This window comes from Hordeum vulgare, chromosome 2H, assembly GCF_904849725.1.
Source record: "Hordeum vulgare subsp. vulgare chromosome 2H, MorexV3_pseudomolecules_assembly, whole genome shotgun sequence".
Taxonomy (NCBI): Eukaryota; Viridiplantae; Streptophyta; class Magnoliopsida; order Poales; family Poaceae; genus Hordeum; species Hordeum vulgare.
In genome coordinates this window covers 378,193,397-378,213,973 of record NC_058519.1, presented here as the reverse complement: position 1 = coordinate 378,213,973, position 20,577 = coordinate 378,193,397, and positions in this window count along the sequence as shown.

Sequence of the window (20,577 nt, the reverse complement as noted above, 5' to 3'; positions counted from 1 at the left end):
TGGTTCTTTCGATATATGGGGATGTACATTGATTTATATGTATATCATATATGTGTGGTGAATTATATATATGTGTTGGCAAGTATATGTGTGGTGAACTATATATCATATATGTGTGGTGAATTATATAAATGTGATGTCAAGTATATATATATGTGTGTGTGTGTGTGTGTGTGTTGTGAAATAATGTAAAACAAAAAACAGGTACTATATGGGCTCTTTGTCGTCTGCCAGCTGATGGCAAAGACATGTGCCATCAGCTGGCAGATGGCAAAGGTGCCACATGGCACCGAGCTGTGCATCCTGGGGTGTCTATATAGGCTCTTTGCTTTCTGCCTCCAGGGTGGGCAGATGGCAAAGAAGAGGGCACGGAGGAGGGGGGAGGAGGAGGCAGACGGCAAAGAGTGGAGGGGGAGGAGGAGGAGGCAAACGGCAAAGAATAAGGGGGAGGCAGACGGCAAAGAATAAGGGGGAGGCAGACGGCAAAGCCTCCGTTAACCCCTAACGGAGGCAACGCCTGTCGGCTGCCGTCTCGAGCACTTTGCCGACTGCTCCTAAGGAAATCTGACGGCAAAGAGCTTTGCCGTCCGCTTTGGGGGACAGACGGCAAAGAAGGTCCTATGCCGTCATAGGCTGACGCAGAAATTTTGCCGGCCGTCACATTCTTTGCCGTCTGTTGTTTTCTATTTGCCGTCCGGGATTTAGTCTTTGCCGTCTATGATGGCAGATGGCAAAGAAGCTGATTCCTGTAGTGGTGGTGTTCATAGCTTCTTGAGAAGGTGGCGTTGGCGTGATACTAGGCTCCTCGACACAAAGAAGAGACTTCGGCCAAGGCAAGAACCAGTTCTTGCATGCGCCAATCGTCTTAGGGGTCTTGTCGTCACCGACTGGTATCTGAGGAGGCAAATCCTCGAAGCCCGCTAAGACACTAGCCACGTTAACCTTGAAGACGCCATCTGGCATCTCTCGGTTGTGGAACATGCGGTCATTCGTCTTCACAATGGTTGCCTTCCCACAACCACCTTCTGGCCCTTGATGTCATAGAGTAGGGTGCACGGGGTGTCGTCGGACTACGAAGGAGACATGTGTGCGACATCAAACATCTGAAAGGCAACAGAAATGGAAGACTATAGACATGCTGGTGCAAAGGGTATGACGCATAATTACCATGAGGGCGTCGAGCTCAGCCAGCGACGAAGGCCCGCCGAGCATGCCAGAGACGGAGATCGGGCTGCTATGAACAGGAACGGAACCTTTTACGGTTGCTTGGGCAGGTGTTGGTGCTATAGTGTTCGCCGAGTTGCTCCCGACAAAGCTGGGAAGGGGAAAGTCCTCCGCTCGTGCATTTTGATTGCTCTTAGACCAATTGAAAATTGTCGGAATCCAGCTGACCACCGCATCAGTGACAAACCCACCGACTACCCCGACCAACTCTTCTTTGGTCTCAGCTTTTGTCTTATTGACCGCAATCGCGACCTTCTCGTCGATGCTCTACTAAGTGACGACCAACCATCTCTTCCTTCTTTCCTCTAGCTCCTCGGGATAGCACGTCTTCCATGAGGCGCCATCTCCGATGTCGTGCACACGTCCATAGGACAACAGCTTGTCCACCAGGACCTTTTTCAGTATGTTCAGGGCCCGGTTGAATGGGATGTCCAACTTGGGCCTCGCCGATGACTGTGACGACTCGTTGCTTTCGGCTGCCTTTTGGTGATGTTCTTTCTGCAAAAGTAACATGGATGGTTTAATAATGTGACAAAACGTGCAGTCAAATTGATTGCAAGCTAATATGATAATGTGGTAATACAACAATTACCAGAAGTCTCTTGAACTCCCTCGTGTTCGTGTCCGTGTAAAAGATCTTTCTAACTTTGTCCCACTTGTACCGGGCCCTGATCCAGTCATGCTCCAGCGGGACGGTAAACTCCGCCAAGGGGTCTAGGATCCCAATACTTTCACGTTCGATGTCCTCCTTGGCCCATATGTGCCTCTTCCACTCGTAACCATGGCTTCTGAGGCGGTGGGGAGGCGTGTTTCTGGCCTGGAGCGCCTTCATTTTCTCCGACTTTGCCTTGACTTCTTCTTTATTGCAATTCTCCTGGAATTTTGCAAATTCCTCTACCGTTATTGTCGAATTATAAGCATGAATCTTGGACCAAGGTTCATTCTTCACAATCGCTTTTTTCACCCGAACATTCCAGGAGGACAAGTCGTTGGTGAACCTCACCATCGCCTTCTCGTTTATCTTTTTCATGGCGGGGTCGTCCCATGGCTCTTTATATTCCTTTTCATTCCGGCCAGGGAACATGAACCTATTGTGCAACTTCTTTAGGAGCATGTGCTCCATATGTCGTATCTGCTTCAACTTCTCGTCGTTGATCTTGGCGGTTTCCGTGAGGATGCATCCAAGTTGATTGCCCCAGCACTTGCACGCTTCCTCTGTGCCATTGGCTCTAACTTCTTGGGGTGAATCTCCATGACAACAATTTGTCTGATGCCAAGCTCATTTGTTCTTCGTGTCCTCTTCTTGTGCGGTGCTTTATCGGCTACGATATCATCATTGCCGGTCTCGGGGGCGGTGTCGGTGCTGGTGCTAGTGCTAGTGTCGGCGTCGGTGTAGGGGTTGGGACCACTGCCGCCACCATGCAACCCCATCTGGTGTTCATCCAGGTAATCGAAATAGTGATTTGCTGCCTCCATGGGGTCTCCGGGGCGAGCAGAACCACCCACGACTTCGGCGTCAGTAGACATGTTTCCTATGCAACAATTGTAATAAAAGATATAATGAAGGGGAAAAAGGGCCTATATTTGGTCGGAATGTGGATTCATTCCCCTTCCGGCAAATTTCGGGTACTCCATATGTCCTAGTTTCTAGCACAAGTCATGCCGAAAATTTCGGCATGACCTTTGCTAAAAAGTGGACATATGGAGCGCCTAAATTTGCCAGAACGGAAATGAATCAACATTCCTGCAAAACATAGGCCACTCAATGAAATTAAGCACATGCACAGAGATCGAATGCGGCGGGTGCTGATGGAGCAATCGACATCGATATACTCTAACAAAGAGGAAAGTGCACTTAAATATAGTTCATAACAAGAGTACAATCCGAGCGGAAACTAGACATGATAAATCACCAACATAGTAAGAGATAACTCAATGATGACCTATACAACAATCTCTACATATTTCTATTTACAAAGTGCCAGGCCAAAAAGCCACAAAAGAAAGACCCCATCCCCGATTTATTTATGCACATATAATGAGTGTTTGTGATCGGTTATTAAAACAAGCAACGCCACATTCTTGCGCTCCTTGTCACCAAAGGACTGTTGTACTTCCATTAAAAACAGCACTGTACTGACTACTCTAATGTGGCAGCAGATGCGTGACGATTTGCTTGAGGCAAAACTTTGACCGGCAGTCTCTATCTGAGCATGTATATAGTGCTTAACGAAAAGGCGCTACTATACAATGCATTTCACACCTAATTTAGCAGTGGGGTCAAATTCTCTTTCTCGATATAAAATCTTCTACACTCATGTTTAAGCTTAAGACTGACTCAATTGACTCTCCAGCGAGTATGTTACTACTAGTTTCTTCTTCCAGGTTAGTATCAATAGAGACTGCTCATAAGCCAACCATATAGGAGTAGAATATATATGTACCAAAGCGGTATAGGGGCAGATGATCAACCAATTGTAGTATAAATGGCACTAAGTAGTAGTACTATTATTTGCACAATAGCTAACACACACTACTCCCCTGCTCATCTTGCCACATGTTGATTTTGAATTCCAGTTCTAAATCACAATCCATATCGGGCCAACGGCGTCGATGTACGGAGGAATGAACCCTACCGCACGAGAGGTTCCCGATCTAATCCACGAACGAACCCTAGGCAAAGGACACTAGGAGGCGGACAAGGACTAGGGTATCATCGGAGGGGGGAAACCAATCACACCTTGTGAAGGGGTGAGCTGGCGCATGGAGGGGGGAGGCGGTGCTTGGAGGGGGCAATGTGAGGTCGAGGGAGCGCCTGGAGGGGTGCGGCAGTGCCTGGAGGGGGGAGGCGGTGCCTGGAGGGGTGTGGAGGGGCCTGGAGGGGTGTGGCGGTGCGTGGAGGTCTCTTGCAGGCGGCGGTGGCAAAACAGGAGCGTTGGAGAGGGGGAGGGGGAGTGGAGGGAGAGGGGGAGTTAGGAAAATTTTGAGCCGGATTAACTAAACATAGAAGGAGCGATAGATTAGTACCAACGCTACTCCTAACTGCTATAGGACATATAGTAGTAGCGCCAGTTTAGTACCAGCGCTACTGCTAAGTACGTGTAGCGCTTGTACCAATCCAGCGCTACTGCTAACTTTCTTTACTTTATTTTTATCATTACTTTATTTTTATTATTTTTCTTCATTATTTTTCTTTCCTTTTCTGTTTACTTTTCTTTTCTTTTTATTATTTGTTTTTCTCCCGACGACGTCGTCGTCTCCCTCTCCCCCAATGCGCGAATATCACGGGAACCATGCATGTGGTGGTAACATCTCAGTTGACTGATAACGGTTACTTAAGTGCGTACACAAAATAGATACATATATATCAATGTAGGTTTCTGATCAGCTGCGTCGACGATGTTTCACATTGAGCTTCTTCCCTTTCTTGTTCATTGTCGAGTAATTGAGTCCCTCCTTGTTAGTTTTCTGGAGCCATGGATTACGATCTTCCTTACCTAATGTCACACCCTGTTTTTCACCACAAGTATTTTATGTTGCAAAAATCAGAGCTTGTTAAAACTTTTTCAAATAATGTTGTGAGTGCAATATGAACCCTTGTTTGAGTGTATGCTTGTCTGTTTGATGACTCAAACCTATGAAAACTTATTATTTTCCTCTCTTCAAAAACCCTTTTTCCTTTATATCAAGATCACCGTCGTCATGTTGGGATACACTACTAGCTCATGCAGCCAAGTGGCACTTCCAACCAAAGTTGGTGATCTGATCCAAATATTATTTTCATTCATTAAAAACATTAATTGGTGATTTAAAATATTATTTTTCCTATTTTATATCTATGTCTGTTTCTAAGGCCAGTAATGATATTCCCACAAGGAAAATTGCTTTCCTGCCTTAGAAAATTCTGAGTAAATTCATGGAAGCTCAAAAGGACATATATTTTCCATATATAAGATTTTAAACCCTATTTTATATTAATATTGTTTGAGTAAAACCCTGAAAACCATTTCTGTCTGTTTTAGCTTTTTGATATGTTTCCAAAGGAAATTATCTTAGTAAAATCCCATAAAATTACAAGAGCCCTCCCAAGCCATATTAGGTGTTCACCTAAAATCTCACCTTGATCGACGGTGGGGAAGTGCATCTAATGAGCCCAAAACCCTCTCTGTCCAGAGTAGAGTTGGAACAACTCTACATTGCAAAGTTTCTCCAATGGAGCTGAAACTTTGCAGAAGTGTTTGACGCCCCAAATGAGGACTCCACACCAAAGATGGGATTTGTGAGACTCTGTTTGGCCACACTCTCTTTGTAAAGGACAGTACTGGTCATTTTGACACATTTTCAAGTTTACAAAGCCAAACTTGTTCAATGGAGCTCAGATTTGGTGGAACCCCATGTTTTTACCCCAAGACCAAACGTGTTAAGTTTCATTTCCAGTGGTGGGGTGGAAGCACCCCAAGTCACTGTCGAACACCTACTGACACGAAGGTAAAAACCCTCCTAGCCACTGTTTTACCCAAAGTCAAGGCCCCAAACTTGGTGGGTTAGAGCACCAGAAAACCGTGAACACCCAGTCAATCAGCCCCTCCCCAGCTCCAAGCACAAGTGACAAGAACTCCAATTTAAGCCGGAGGGCAGTACTGGCAACACTAGTGTTCCTTGCTCCCTTGACCAGCTCGAGCTCCCACTAAGCCACAACGGCTAGGTACACTCCTAGCAACACTCAGGACATGAAGGACACGTCCCAAGTGTGCCAGAGCGAGCCAGCATGCCGTGGCATGCCAAAACTGCGCTCTGGGCGCGCTGCAGAGAGCCACCAGCAAGGGGACGACGCTTCGGCCGGTCCCAACCTCCCCAGTTATGTCCAAACGCTCCCGCGACAACCATTCAGTGCAAAGCTACCCCAGGGACCCTTTCCCCCTCGCGCAAGAGCTCAGGCGACGCGTGCCTGTGCGCGCCCGACGAGGCCGAGCATGCGCGGTCGCTGTGGCTCGGCCCCACTCTCTTTCCCTCTGCGGCCGTTGCACCAGGAGGTCCTAAACCACGTCCCTTACCCGTGGTTTCGCGGCCAGCACCTCACTGTGCTCGCACGCGCGCCACGGTGAGTCACCGGCGCGCCCGAATCGGGTCACCGTCGTTGGCCTATAAATAGGTCCCCCCGGCACCCCAGCACCCTCCAAGAAGCTTCAACACAACCAGTAGACACTCCCTAGCCACCTAGTCGAGCTCGCAGAGCCCCGGTGCTCGAGATCGACCAAGGCCCCTCCGCCTGGGAGCTCCGGTCGATCTCCGGGTACACGTCGGCTCCTGCGCTGCCCGACCTCCCATTACACTCCCCTTGACACCAGGAACGTTTCCCCTAACTTCCCCGAGCGAATCCGTGCCCCTAGCCCCTAGTTCAACACCAACCGAAACCCTTCCGCCACGGGCACCTCATCGCCGGCGACCCAGACCACCCCCGGTGGCGTCCCGACCACGAGCAGGTAGGCGGAGCCACGAGGGACCCGTTCCCGTTCCTAGATTGGCCTGAGGACAACGGCAGCCTCGCCGGCGTCCATCTCCACCTCTCTGGCTGGAGGTAGGAGAAGGACCCGACAGGTGGAGTCCACCTGTCGGTGTCCTGGGGCAGCCAGCGCGCGCAACCGCTGATGCTGACCCCAGGGGCCCGCAGGTCAGATTTGCACCTGGCCTGCGCGCGCCTGGTGGCCACACCTGCTGGCTGGGCCGGCTGGATCTGTTCCCCTGGCCTTTTCCTTTTATTTTAATCTAGTAACTTAAATGATTTTTATAAAACTATTTAGCCAGTAGAAAAATATAATTCTTCCACCAGTAATTTTCTAAAAATGAGTAGTATTTGATTCTGTAATAGTTGACATTTATCAAAAACAGAAACTATTTTGATATAATAAAATGATATTAAAAAGCACTTGTTTACTTCTATTTTCTTTTAAATAAATATGCTTAGCTAATAAAACTATAGGAAACATTTTTCCAAAATAATAAACTGAATTTATTCAAGCCTTGCAACATTTTTAAAAGCACTTTGTGATCTGTTTTAGTGAGAGCTAGTATTTATTTATTCCTTTCTCGAGGTAGAGTTACCGAGTGATGGAGGATCCGGAGCAGAAAACCTCGAAGACCCCGGATACCTAGCTTACCAAGGCAAGCAGCCCTTTTGCCATGACTTAAGTATATAAAATGATGTTTGCTAGTATAGCAAGTATTTTCCCGTTGCATGTTATCACGGTGCCGGTTCATCATTGTGGTGATGGTACCGGAGGCTTCTTCGAAGCACTTGCATGTTGATACTGATATTCACATGGCTCCTCGGGGCACAAACATGATGAGCTGACCCTACTGTCTACGAGGATCATGCTACTGTCATGTTGACTAGTCAAGTAAGATCATTGCATTGAGCTTGACCCTACCCCGTGAGGGTCCTGTTATACCATGTTGACAAGTAATGATAGAGCATATTATCACAAGCATGATGATGAGTTAAATAAAGAGTTTATGAAAACCCCGTCGGGTGCCACTAATGCCCGAGGGTGATGATGAGTTGGTGATCACTTTTGGTGAAGTGATGCACCGGTGTTTTTGTGTGAGTATGGTTTCGGAAATGGGATTAGATTATTGATGTGTCGACCGTGCCAATGTTACCAGTACGACCACGATACCCCTTTATGGGATGGGGCTTTGTTGATTACTCTGGTTGGTACTAGCAAAGAGCCACATTACTAGTGGCGGGAGTGATCGGTGTCACTCTCGTGATGGGGTCGTGCCAGGTAGGACGAATATGCCATTATTATGAGTTCCAGGCACACAGTTGGTCCCTACATGGTTGATACAGTCCAGAGCCGGTGCTCGTAAGACGTACAACATGTGGGCTGGGTACCAATCGAGTGGACCTCTTTGTCTAGTATCGTTAGGGGAAAGATGATGATCGGGAAATTACCTCGGGTATATGTGATATACCGCGAGTCGTGGATGACACGGAAGTTTCCCGTTTCTCGTGGGTCCAGCGTACTACCTCTGCAGAGAGTAAACTATTCGAATAGCCGTGTCCATGGTCAAGGACAGTTGGGTGGTGCTGCTTAAACTACGTCCAGTGTTTCCGCATAAACCAAGTGTGTGTGTGTGGTATTTAAAAAGGTGTTGTTATAATCATGATAATATGACCAAGTTCGGTGACTTGGCATATAGGGTAAACCCGGATGGTTTAGCCCTCATTGAAACCTTGAGGTTATGACAAGTCCGATGACTTGGCATATAGGGTGAACCCGGTGTGTTCAACCCTTGTCAGATATGTCGATATATGTAACCTGTTCTTCAAAAGTAATTCTTTAACTTGTTGCATATACCTGATCATGCCACCACATTGCATTCCACTAAAGATACATGTCACTGTTATTCCTTACCATATTCATATCATGGGCTATTTGCGAGTACATTCAAAGTACTCATTTGCTTGTCACTGGATATGTTATTGACCAGACATGGAAGGACCGGAGTTTGGCGATGAGTACGCCGTCGGAGACGAACTTGCGATCTAGGACGCTTCCAAGTCAGAATGCCTGTCGGTGTAGGCTTGATGGCATGGGCACTGCTTAGCCCTTACGAGTTTCCGCTACTCGATGTATCCGTTTAATTGGCTTTAGGCCTTGCTCTTGAACCTGACCTTCCGGTCGTTCGATGTAATAATTTTGGTACTTGGATGTAAGACTCTGTTATTCAGTATATGTGTTCAGTGAACATTGATCCTTGGGGTCACTGGGCACGGCGAACTCGACTTGCTAGTCGGGGTCCCCACAGAACTGGTATCAGGGCCATCCTGACTATAGGAAGCCTTAGATAGCATGGACGTTAACTGAGAACGTTAGAACGCCAGCCTTGCACAAGACTTTTGCACATACAACCTTCTGACTTCTCTCCTATGCCTTGTAGATGGCTGCCGTACCTGAGACGCTTCTGGAGACCGGTTTTCCACTACTCCTGGTGGATTGTCTTGAGAAGTGCCACGTACGACGCACGCCTATCTTCCTCTACCACGAGCACTGGGTCAACACCGACACCAAGTCATATCATGTGGACGTGATAGTGAAGGCTAATGACTCCCCATCTAGTTGGTTCTTCGAAGGACCACAGATGGGAGAGCTGATGTTGGCAGTGGAGACGACTGCACGAGAGGCGCTCGTGCAACTCCGCAGCATCCTCCCTGAGATGGCTAATGAGCCTGTCACTCGTCACCTACCTTTCATTAAGGAAGGAGTGGATGGGAGTTGGACACTCACCCCAGCCACGGAGGATGGAATGCCATTAAGGTTTCAGACCTACTTCAGCCTCTCGTCGGACACCCTGACACAATTCCTGGTTAAGGAATCGGTCAAGCTTCGCCAAGAGCTGCACCTAGTCAAGGGCCTGCTCCACACTGAGAAGATGCAGAACCGCACAGTAAAGAAGGCAGGCGCACCTGAAGGGAGGGCAGCTGTTGCCACTAGCGGTGGTGTGTTACCCATCCAGGCAGTCCCTCTTCGGAGTCTCCGCCTGACAGCGGAAGAGTACACTGAGATCTTCGGCGCCTCGCCCAAGAGACGCCGTGATGTGCGGATTTTTTCTTCCACTCCTATAAAGGAAGAAGATGTTGATGAAGATGAGGATCCTGTTGAGTCCGCCTTTGAGACCGAGCAGTCCGCCGCGTAGGTTTTAGCGTAGGCAATCAGGAGTACCCTGAGCATAGGGTATCTGTGTATCCGTTTCTAATTTGCGTATGTGTGCTTGATGTAAGTCACCTATTGTCGTAGGCAGCCTGTAACTGACTACATCATCTAGTTGTTATGAATGCAATTTCCAGTTTGTGAAAAAATTTGGTTTTGAAAACTTGGCACATGCACGTATTGGAGCCCCTCTTACTAGGAATGAATCCTTGTATTCCCGAGCAAGGTGGCATTTTGACATGTCTGTTTCTATGACAGGATGGTGAACGCAACCCGCAACAGCACCTTCAGCAACCCCGGCGCCGGCTCCTCAGGGATGCCGCAGGGAACCGAAGGAGAAGCTCACGCTGGAGGTCACCACGAGCAGCCTAGAGATCTTCCGCCACCACCTCCTCCTGAGAACTTGACGATGGCTCGGTTCCTTCAAGCTCTTCGGGAGGAGCGTCAAGCCAGCAATGCCGCTATCCAGCAGCTGACTCAAGTCCTGGTAGACAACCCGCCGCGGAATGGGAATGGCGGTGGTCGCTCTACTCTTTCTGAGTTCATGCGGACTACGCCTCCCATATTCACGGAGTCAACTAAACCCCTGGACGCCGATGACTGGATTCGCACCATTGAAGACCTCCTTGCGCTGGTCAAGTGCACCGATGATCATGAGAAAGTCCTTTATGCTTCTCACTGTCTCGGAGGCACCGCCAGGGCATGGTGGGATGGATTCTAGATCATGCGGATAGGGCAAGTCATCACTTGGGAGATGTTCAAGGAAGGATTTCGCGCGGCTCACATTCCACCTGGACTGATGACCATTAAGAAGCGGGAATTCCGAGCTTTGAGGCAGGGCAGTGGAACTGTTAAGGAGTACCTGCAGAAGTTTAACCTCTTGTCGAGGTACGCGCCTGAAGATGTTAACACTGAGGCCGCTAAGGTGGAACGCTTCATGGAAAGGTTACAGCAGTCCCTGCAATACAAGCTGGTGGTTTGCGACTGCCAGACTTTCAGCGAGCTGGTTAACAAGGCGCTTATGCTGGAAGACAAGCGTCGTGCGATGGACGACACCCGCAAGCGCAAACTGATAGGCAGTGGAGGACCCGGTAACGCAAGACCAAGACCATGGTAGTCAGCACCTGCAAGACCCAACTTTCAGCAGCAGCAGTACAAGTATCCGGTGTTCCGCCAGAATTATCAGCCTCAGCAACAAGCCAAGTCAATAGTCAACCCGCCGAACAATGGGGGAGTCAAGACCAACCCTCCGGGACAAGTCACCTGCTTTAGCTGTGGTCAGACTGGGCACTATTCCAGGCAGTGCCCCAACAAGAAGCCCGACGCACCGCGTCCCAATGCACCCAACCCCTGTCAAGGTGCACCAGGAAGGAACCAGGCCCCCCGCAACCAACAGTTCAATGGCACGGGTCGGATCAATCACATCACTTCATAAGAAGCAGAGGAAGACCCGGACTGCATTCTCGGTACGTTCCTCGTCAACTCAACTCTAGCAACAGTGTTGTTTGATTGTGGTGCCTCGCATTCTTTTGTTACTCAAGGGTTTGCGGAGAAGTGCGGTTTAAAACCCACTTTACTCCGTGGGCAGATGGCAATTCAAACCCCGGGAGCAGTATTGAGGACCAACCTAGGGTGTAGAAGGGTCGAGATAGTTATAAATGGGACGAATTTCTTGGCAGACCTCATTGTGTTTAAATCGCAAGGTGTAGAAGTAATCCTTGGCATGGATTGGTTGGCCAAGCACCAAAGTCTTTTGGACAGTGCCAACAGGGCCATTACCATGATAAGCAACCAAGGGGTCAAGGTCAAGTTTGTCTCCGAGCCAGTGTCGGCTCACGCACCTCGAGTCAACAGTCTATCCGAGATAGAGCTTGATCAAGTGCCTATAGTCTGTGAATACCCGGACGTCTTTCCTGACGAGCTACCCGAAATGCCTCCTGACCGAGACATCGAGTTCATCATTGAGCTCATGCCCGGATCAAGGCCTATATATAAAAAGCCTTACAGGATGGGTTCCGAAGAGCTGGCACAGCTGAAGAAATAGCTGGATGAGCAACTCAGGAAAGGGTTCATCCGTCCGAGTGCGTCACCTTTGGGATCACCTGTTCTATTTGTTTCAAAGAAGGATGGTACCATTCGACTCTGTGTCGACTACCGTTCACTTAATGAAGTCACAATTAAGAACAAATACCCGCTCCCCAAGATCGAAGACATGTTTGACCAGTTAAATGGGGCTAGGGTATTTTCCAAGATCGATCTTCGATCGGGATACTACCAGTTGAAGATCCGACCCGAAGATATACCCAAGACTGCATTTATGACCCGGTACGGTCTATATGAATGCACTGTCATGCCCTTCGGTTTGACTAATGCCCCAGCCTACTTCATGTACCTCATGAACAAGGTCTTCATGGAATATTTGGACAAGTTTGTCGTCATGTTCATCGATGACATATTAATCTTCTCCAAGTCCGAAGAGGAGCATGAGCAACATCTGAGGCTAGTTCTGGGAAAGCTTCGAGAGCACCAACTTTATGCCAAATTCAGCAAGTGTCAGTTCTGGCTGAACGAAGTTGGATTTCTGGGTCATACCCTGATGGCACGCGGTTTGGCCGTAGATCAGTCCAAGATTACTACAGTGACCAACTGGGAATCACCAAAGGACGTGAAGGATGTTAGGAGTTTCCTCGGGCTCACGGGATACTACCACAAGTTTGTCGAAGGATTTTCCAGCATCGCCCGACCTATGACTCAGCTCTTGAGGAAAGGCCGGAAGTTCGAGTGGACACCGGCGTGTGAAGCAAGCTTCCAGGAGTTGAAGAAGAGGCTAACTACCGCCGCGGTGTTGGCCACCCCTGACATCAGCAAGGAATTCGTGATATATTGTGATGCCTCTGGAACCGGGCTCGGTGGAGTCCTGATGCAAGATGGCAGGGTCGTGGCGTACTTGTCACAGCAACTGCGACCGCATGAGGAGAACTACGCCACCCATGATCTCGAGCTAGCAGTTGTAGTGCATGCTCTGAAGACGTGGAAACATTACCTTCTGGGAAAGCGATATGAGATATATACATACCACAAAAGTTTGAAATATACCTTCACTCAAAGGGAGCTGAATATGAGACAACGGAGATGGCTTGAGTTAATCAAGGATTACGACCTCAGCATTCAGTACCATCCCGGCAAGGCGAACGTGGTAGCCGATGCCTTGAGCCGGAAGGCAGGCTCCTTGAACGTCACGCTCAAGGAAAGGTTACCCGTCTTGTATGAAGAGCTAGAGGGCTTCGGACTTGAGATAGTCAAACCAGGGTACCTGGCCAACCTCGAAGTCAAGCCTACTCTAGCAGACGACAGCAAGGAAGCCCAGAAGGGGCACAAGAGTATCGAAGGCCTCAAGAGGAAGGTGCGAAAAGGCAAAGCCCCAGGATTCTCGATTGATGAGCAAGGAGTACTGTGGTACGGGAAGCGCTTATGCGTACCTAACAAGGCCAAACTTAAGGACTTGATCCTGCAAGAGGCTCATGACACACCATACTCTATCCATCCAGGTGATACCAAGATGTACCAAGACATCCGAGAACGATTCTGGTGGCATGGCATGAAGAGGGAAATCGGCTCCTATGTCGCTAAATGCGATGTATGTCAGCGAGTCTAGGCTGAACACCAGCGACCTGCTGGATTGCTACAACCTCTTCAAGTGCCGGGATGGAAGTGGGATAAAGTCGGCATGGACTTCATCACCGGGTTGCCCCGGTCGAATAAGGGTCATAACTCCATTTGGGTCATAGTCGATCATTTTAAGAAGGTGGCCCATTTCATCCCTGTCAGCACCACCTATGATGGCAGCCAGCTGGCCAGTTTGTACATTCATCGAGTGGTGAGTGTCCATGGAGTTCCCAAAGAGATCGTGTCCGACCGCGGCATGCAATTCACCTCAAGATTCTGGAAGAAGTTTCAAGAAGCTCTCGGAACCAAACTCTCCTTCAGTACGGCTTTCCACCCGCAAACGGGCGGACAGACCAAGAGGGTAAACCAGATACTTGAGGACATGCCCCGCGCTTGTGTTTTGGACCATGGTGCCAAGTGGGAAGACTGCCTGCCGTTTGCTGAGTTTTCTTACAACAACAGCTACCAGTCCAGTCTTCAAATGGCCCCATTCAAAGCGTTATATGGGCGGAAGTGCCGCACCCCACTCAATTGGTCCGAAACCGGTGAAGGACTAGTTTTCGGACCAGAAGCACTGCAGGAAGCAGGGGACAAGGTTCAGCTTGTCCGAGAGAACCTGGAGGCAGCTAAGTCAAGACCGAAGAGTTACACGGACCCTCGCCGCAGAAACGTGGAGTTTGTTCCCGGAGACCAGGTGTACTTGCGAGTCACGCCTCTCAAGGGGACCAAGCGTTTCCACGTCAAGGGGAAGCTAGCTCCAAGGTTCGTTGGACCCTTCAAGATCACGGCAAGGCGCGGGGAAGTAGCTTATCAGTTGGAGCTACCTCCTGAGCTTTCGGGTGTGCACAACGTGTTCCACGTGTCACAGCTCCGGAAGTGTTTGCAAGTGCCGAACCGTCCTGATCTTTACAAGGACATTAATCATCAAGCTATTGACCTTCAACCAGATCTTACCTACCGTGAGACACCGATCCAGATTAATATGAAGCCGAACGTCAAGTTTTTCAAGGTTCAGTGGAGAAACCATACCGAAGCAGAAGCCACATGGGGACGTGAAGACTATCTCCGATCAGAATTTCCCGAGCTATTTAGCGCTTAGCTTAGGAATCTCGGGGACGAGATTCTTGTAAGAGGGATAGGTCTGTCACACCGTGTTTTTCACCACAAGTATTTTATGTTGCAAAAATCAGAGCTTGTTAAAACTTTTTCAAATAATTTTGTGAGTGCAATATGAACCCTTGTTTGAGTGTATGCTTGTCTGTTTGATGACTCAAACCTATGAAAACTTATTATTTTGCTCTCTTCAAAAACCCTTTTTCCTTTATATCAAGATCACCTTCATCATGTTGGGATACACTACTAGCTCATGAAGCCAAGTGGAACTTCCAACCAAAGTTGGTGATCTGATCCAAGTATTATTTTCATTCATTAAAAACATTAATTGGTGATTAAAAATATTATTTTCCTATTTTATATCTATGTCTGTTTCTAAGGCCAGTAATGATATTCCCACAAGTAAAATTGCTTTCCTGCCTTAGAAAATTCTGAGTAAATTCATGGAAGCTCAGAAGGACATATATTTTCCATATATAAGATTTTAAACCCTATTTTATATTAATATTATTTGAGTAAAACTCTGAAAACCATTTTTGTCTGTTTTAGCTTTTTGAGATGTTTCCAAAGGAAAATATCTCAGTAAAATCCCATAAAATTACAGGATCCCTCCCAAGCCATATTAGGTGCTCACCTAAAATCTCACCTTGATCCAAGATGGGGAAGTGCATCTAATGAGCCCAAAACCCTCTCTGTCCAGAGTAGAGTTGGAACAACTCTACATTGCAAAGTTTCTCCAATGGAGCTGAAACTTTGCAGAAGTGTTTGACACCCCAAATGAGGACTCCACACCAAAGATGGGATTTGTGAGACTCTGTTTGGCCACACTCTCTTTGTAAAGGACAGTATTGGTCATTTTGACACATTTTCAAGTTTACAAAGCCAAACTTGTTCAATGGAGCTCAGATTTGGTGGAACCCCATGTTTTTACCCTAAGACCAAACCTGTTAAGTTTCATTTCCAGTGGTGGGGTGGAAGCACCCCAAGTCACTGTCGAACACCTACTGACAGGAAGGTAAAAACCCTCCTAGCCACTGTTTTACCCAATGTCAAGGCCCCAAACTTTGTGGGTTAGAGCACCAGAACACCGTGAACACCCAGTCAATCAGCCCCTCCCCAGCTCCAAGCACAAGTGACAAGAACTCCAATTTAAGCCGCACGGCAGTACTGGCAACACTAGTGTTCCTTGCTCCCTTGACCAGCTCGAGCTCCCACTAAGCCACAACAGCTAGGCACACTCCTAGCAACACTCAGGACATGAAGGACACGTCCGAAGTGCCCCAGAGCGAGCCAGCATGCCGTGGCATGCCAAAACTACGCTCTGGGCGCGCTGCAGAGAGCCACCAGCAAGGGGACGACGCTCCGGCCGGTCCCAACCTCCCGAGTTATGTCCAAACGCTCCCCCGACAACCATTCAGTGCAAAGCTACCCTAGGGACCCTCTCCCCCTCGCGCAAGAGCTCAGATGACGCGTGCTCGTGCGCGCCCGACGCGGCCGAGCATGCGCGGTGCATGCGGCTCGACCCCACTTGCTTTCCCTCTGCGGCCGTTGCACCAGGAGGTCCTAAACCACGTCCCGAACCCGTGGTTTCGCGACCAGCACCTCACTGTGCTCGCACGCGCGCCACGTTGACTCACCGGCGCGCCCGAATCGGGTCACCGTCGTTGGCCTATAAATAGGTCCCCCCGGCACCCCAGCACCCTCCAAGCAGCTTCAGCACAACCAGTAGACACTCCCTAGCCACCTAGTCGAGCTCGCAGACCCCCGGTGCTCGAGATCGACCGAGGCCCCTCCGCCTCGGAGCTCCGGTGGATCTCCGGCTACACGTCGGCTCCTGCGCTGCCCGACCTCCCATTACACTCCCCTTGACACCAGGAACGTTTCCCCTAACTTCCCCGAGCGAATCCATGCCCCTAGACCCTAGTTCAACACCAACCCGAAACCCTTCCGCCACGGGCACCTCGTCACCGACGACCGAGACCACCCCCGGTGACGTCCCGACCACGAGCAGGTAGGCGGAGGCACGAGGGACCCATTCCCGTTCCTAGATTGGCCTGAGGAAAACGGCAGCCTCGCTGGCGTCCATCTCCACCTCTCTGGCTGGAGGTAGGAGAAGGACCCGACAGGTGGAGCCCACCTGTCAGTGTCCTGGGGCAGCCAGCGCGCGCAGCCGCTAACACTGACCACAGCGGCCCGCAGGTCAGGTTTGAACCTCACCCGCGCGCGCCTGGTGGCCAGGCCTGCTGGCTGGGCCGGCCGGATCTGTTCCCCTGGCCTTTTCCTTTTATTTTAATAGAGTAACTTTCGAAAAATATAGCCAGTAGAAAAATATAATTCTTCCACCAGTAATTTTCGAAAAATATAGCCAGTGATTTTTACAAAAAGATTTAGCCAGTAGAAAAATATAATTCTTCCACCAGTAATTTTCGAAAAATGAGTAGTATTTGATTCTGTAATAGTTGACATTTATCAAAAACAGAAACTATTTTGATATAATAAAATGATATTAAAAAGCACTTGTTTACTTCTGTTTGCTTTTAAATAAATATGCTTAGCTAATAAAACTATAGGAAACATTTTTCCAAAATAATAAACTGAATTTATTCTAGCCTTGCAACATTTTTGAAAGCACTTTGTGATCTGTTTTAGTGAGAGCTAGTATTTATTTATTCCTTTCTTGACGGTAGAGTTACCGAGTGACGGAGGATCCGGAGCGGAAGACCTCAAAGACCCCGGATACCTAGCTGACCAAGGCAAGCATCCCTTTTGCCATGACTTACGTATATAAAATGATGCATTCTAGTATAGCAAGAATTTTCCCGTTGCATGTGATCACGGTGCCGGTTCATCATTGTGGTGATGGTACCGGAGGCTTCTTCGAAGCACTTTCATGTTGATAATGATATTCACATGGCTCCTCGGAGCACAAACATGATGAGCTAACCCTACTGTCTACGAGGATCATGCTACTGTCATGTTGACTAGTCAAGTAAGATCATTGCATTGAGCTTGACCCTACCCCGTGAGGGTCATGTCATACCATGTTGACAAGTAATGATAGAGCATATTATCACAAGCATGATGATGAGTTAAATAAAGAGTTTATGAAAACCCCGTCGGGTGCCACTAATGCCCGAGGGTGATGCTGAGTTGGTGATCACTTTTAGTGAAGTGATGCACCGGTGTTTTTGTGTGAGTATGGTTTCGGAAATGGGATTAGATTTATGATGTGTCGACCGTCCCAACCTTACCAGTACGACCACGATACCCCTTTATGGGATGGGGCTTTGTTGATTACTCTGGTCGGTACTAGCAAAGAGCCACATTACTAGTGGCGGGAGTGATCGGTGTCACTCTCGTGATGGGGTCGTGCCAGGTAGGACGACTATGCCATTATTATGAGTTCCAGGCACACCGTTGGTCCCTGCATGGTTGATACAGTCCAGAGTCGGTGCTCGTAAGACGTACAACATGTGGGCTGGGTACCAATTGAGTGGACCTCTTTGTCTAGTATCGTTAGGGGAAAGATGATGATCGGGTACTTACCTCGGGTATATGTGATATACCGCGAGTCGTGGATGACACGGAAGTTTCCCGTTTCTCGTGGGTCCAGCATACTACCTCTGCGGAGTGTAAACTATTCGAATAGCCGTGTCCACGGTCAAGGACAGTTGGGTGGTCCTGCTTAAACTATGTCCAGTGTTTCCGCATAAACCAAGTGTGTGTGTGTGTGGTATTTAAAAAGGTGTTGTTATAATCATGATAATATGACCAAGTTCGGTGACTTGGCATATAGGGTAAACCCGGATGGTTTAGCCCTCATTAAAACCTTGAGGTTATGACAAGTCCGATGACTTGGCATATAGGGTGAACCCGGTGTGTTCAACCCTTGTCAGATATGTCAATATCTGTAACCTGTTCTTCAAAAGTAATTCTTTAACTTGTTGCATATACTTGATCATGCCACCACATTGCATTCCACTAAAGATACATGTCACTGTTATTCCTTACCATATTCATATCATGGGCTGTTTGCGAGTACATTCAAAGTACTCATTGGTTTGCCACTGGTTATGTTATTGACCAGACATGGAAGGAGCGGAGTTTGGCGATGAGTACGCCGTCGGAGACGAACCTGCGATCTAGGACGCTTCCAAGTCAGAATGCCTATCGGTGTAGGCTTGATGGCATGGGCACCGCTTTGCCCTTACGAGTTTCCGCTACTCGATGTATCCGTTTAATTGGCTTTAGGCCTTGCTCTTGAACCCGACCTTCCGGTCGTTCGATGTAATAATTTCAGTACTTGGATGTAAGACTCTATTATTCAGTATCTGTGTTCACTGAACATTGATCCTTGGGGTCACTGGGCACGGCGAACTCGACTTGCTAGTCGGGGTCCCCACACCTAATGTACTCTTGATTCTTCTTTTCATGTATGCTTCATCGTCAGCATCATCTTCCCTCACCGGGTTGCCGTATTGGTCGTAGTCTTCCTTGTTGGCGACTCCATCCATTCCAATGATACTCCTTTTGGATCTCCTCACGACAACAGGGCTGGGGTTCGCTAGGTCGGTTATGAAGAAGCATAATGTCACGTGCTTAGCGTGTACCCATGGTTCATTTTTGGCGATGGTGTTAACGTTCACAGGTGTGCTCTTCGCGTCGGGTATAGACATGGTGGTGAAATACTTGTTTTCTCTTACGATGTCCTTGGCCCATCTGACACAGAACATCGTCGCATCGTGCATTCCAGCATAGTCAAGCTCCGAGATTTCTTCGACCCTTCCATAGAATCTTTCAGTTGTGCCGTTGGCGTCGGTCACGCATTGAATTGTCACCCCAGAGATGTGGTAATCACGGTCCATGTCTTTGGCCTCCGTGTAGAATGTGTACTCATTGATATCGTAGGACTGATAGGTCACGAGTTTGGGCGCAGGGCCATGTTTTAAGGCGTGTATGAGAAATCCGTCCGAACTACCCTCTTTCGGGAGATTTTCAAGAACTTGCTCTTTGAACCAACGCAAGAAAGTAGCGTTGTGCTCTATAGTAACTTCATCGTCCGTCCTGAGCATCCCCTTATCACGGTACTTCTTTGCGATGCTTTCTTTGTGTCGTGCCACATAAACATCTACCACATCTAGGTGTTGTATGATACGTCTCAAACGTATCTATAATTTTTGATGGTTTCATGCTGTTATCTTGTCATCTTTGGATGTTTTATGTACCTTTTATATCTTTTTTGGGACTAACTTACTAATTCAGTGCCAAGTGCCAGTTCCTGTTTTTTCTGTGTTTTTTCTCTTTTCAGATCTGATTTTGCAACGGAGTCCAAACGGAATAAAATCCCCGAAATGATTTTTTCCCGAACGGAAGAAGATTAGGGGGCCTGTGGGCCAAGCCAGGAGGGCTCCTGGGAGCCCACAAGCCCCCACTCCGCCTCCAGGGGGAGGCGGCGGTGGCAGGGTGTCACACCCCAAATTTTGGCTTTCCTGACTAAGTAATTTATTTCAAAGTTCAGGACCAATTAATTTTTTTTTGAATGATTGTGATGCTTGGAGTAACTATTGTTTGCGTGTTGCTTGAATGCATGTGATTGCTCCCCATTCATTCTTGCCATCCTCCTGATCACCTCCTCACTCCATGATCTCCTGCCTAATGATCATGCCATGTGTTTCGAACAAATATCTATTTTTACCAAATATTATTTTCACCAAAAAGCTTTTCTTTGAATTAAACTTTCAAACCCTTGAGATGAGGTTTGCACTACCAGTCCTCAAATTAGGGAGTTTATTTTGCACCAATTGTTTTATTTAAAACAAATATCAAAATGACTTTCAAAACCCACCATATTATTATTTTA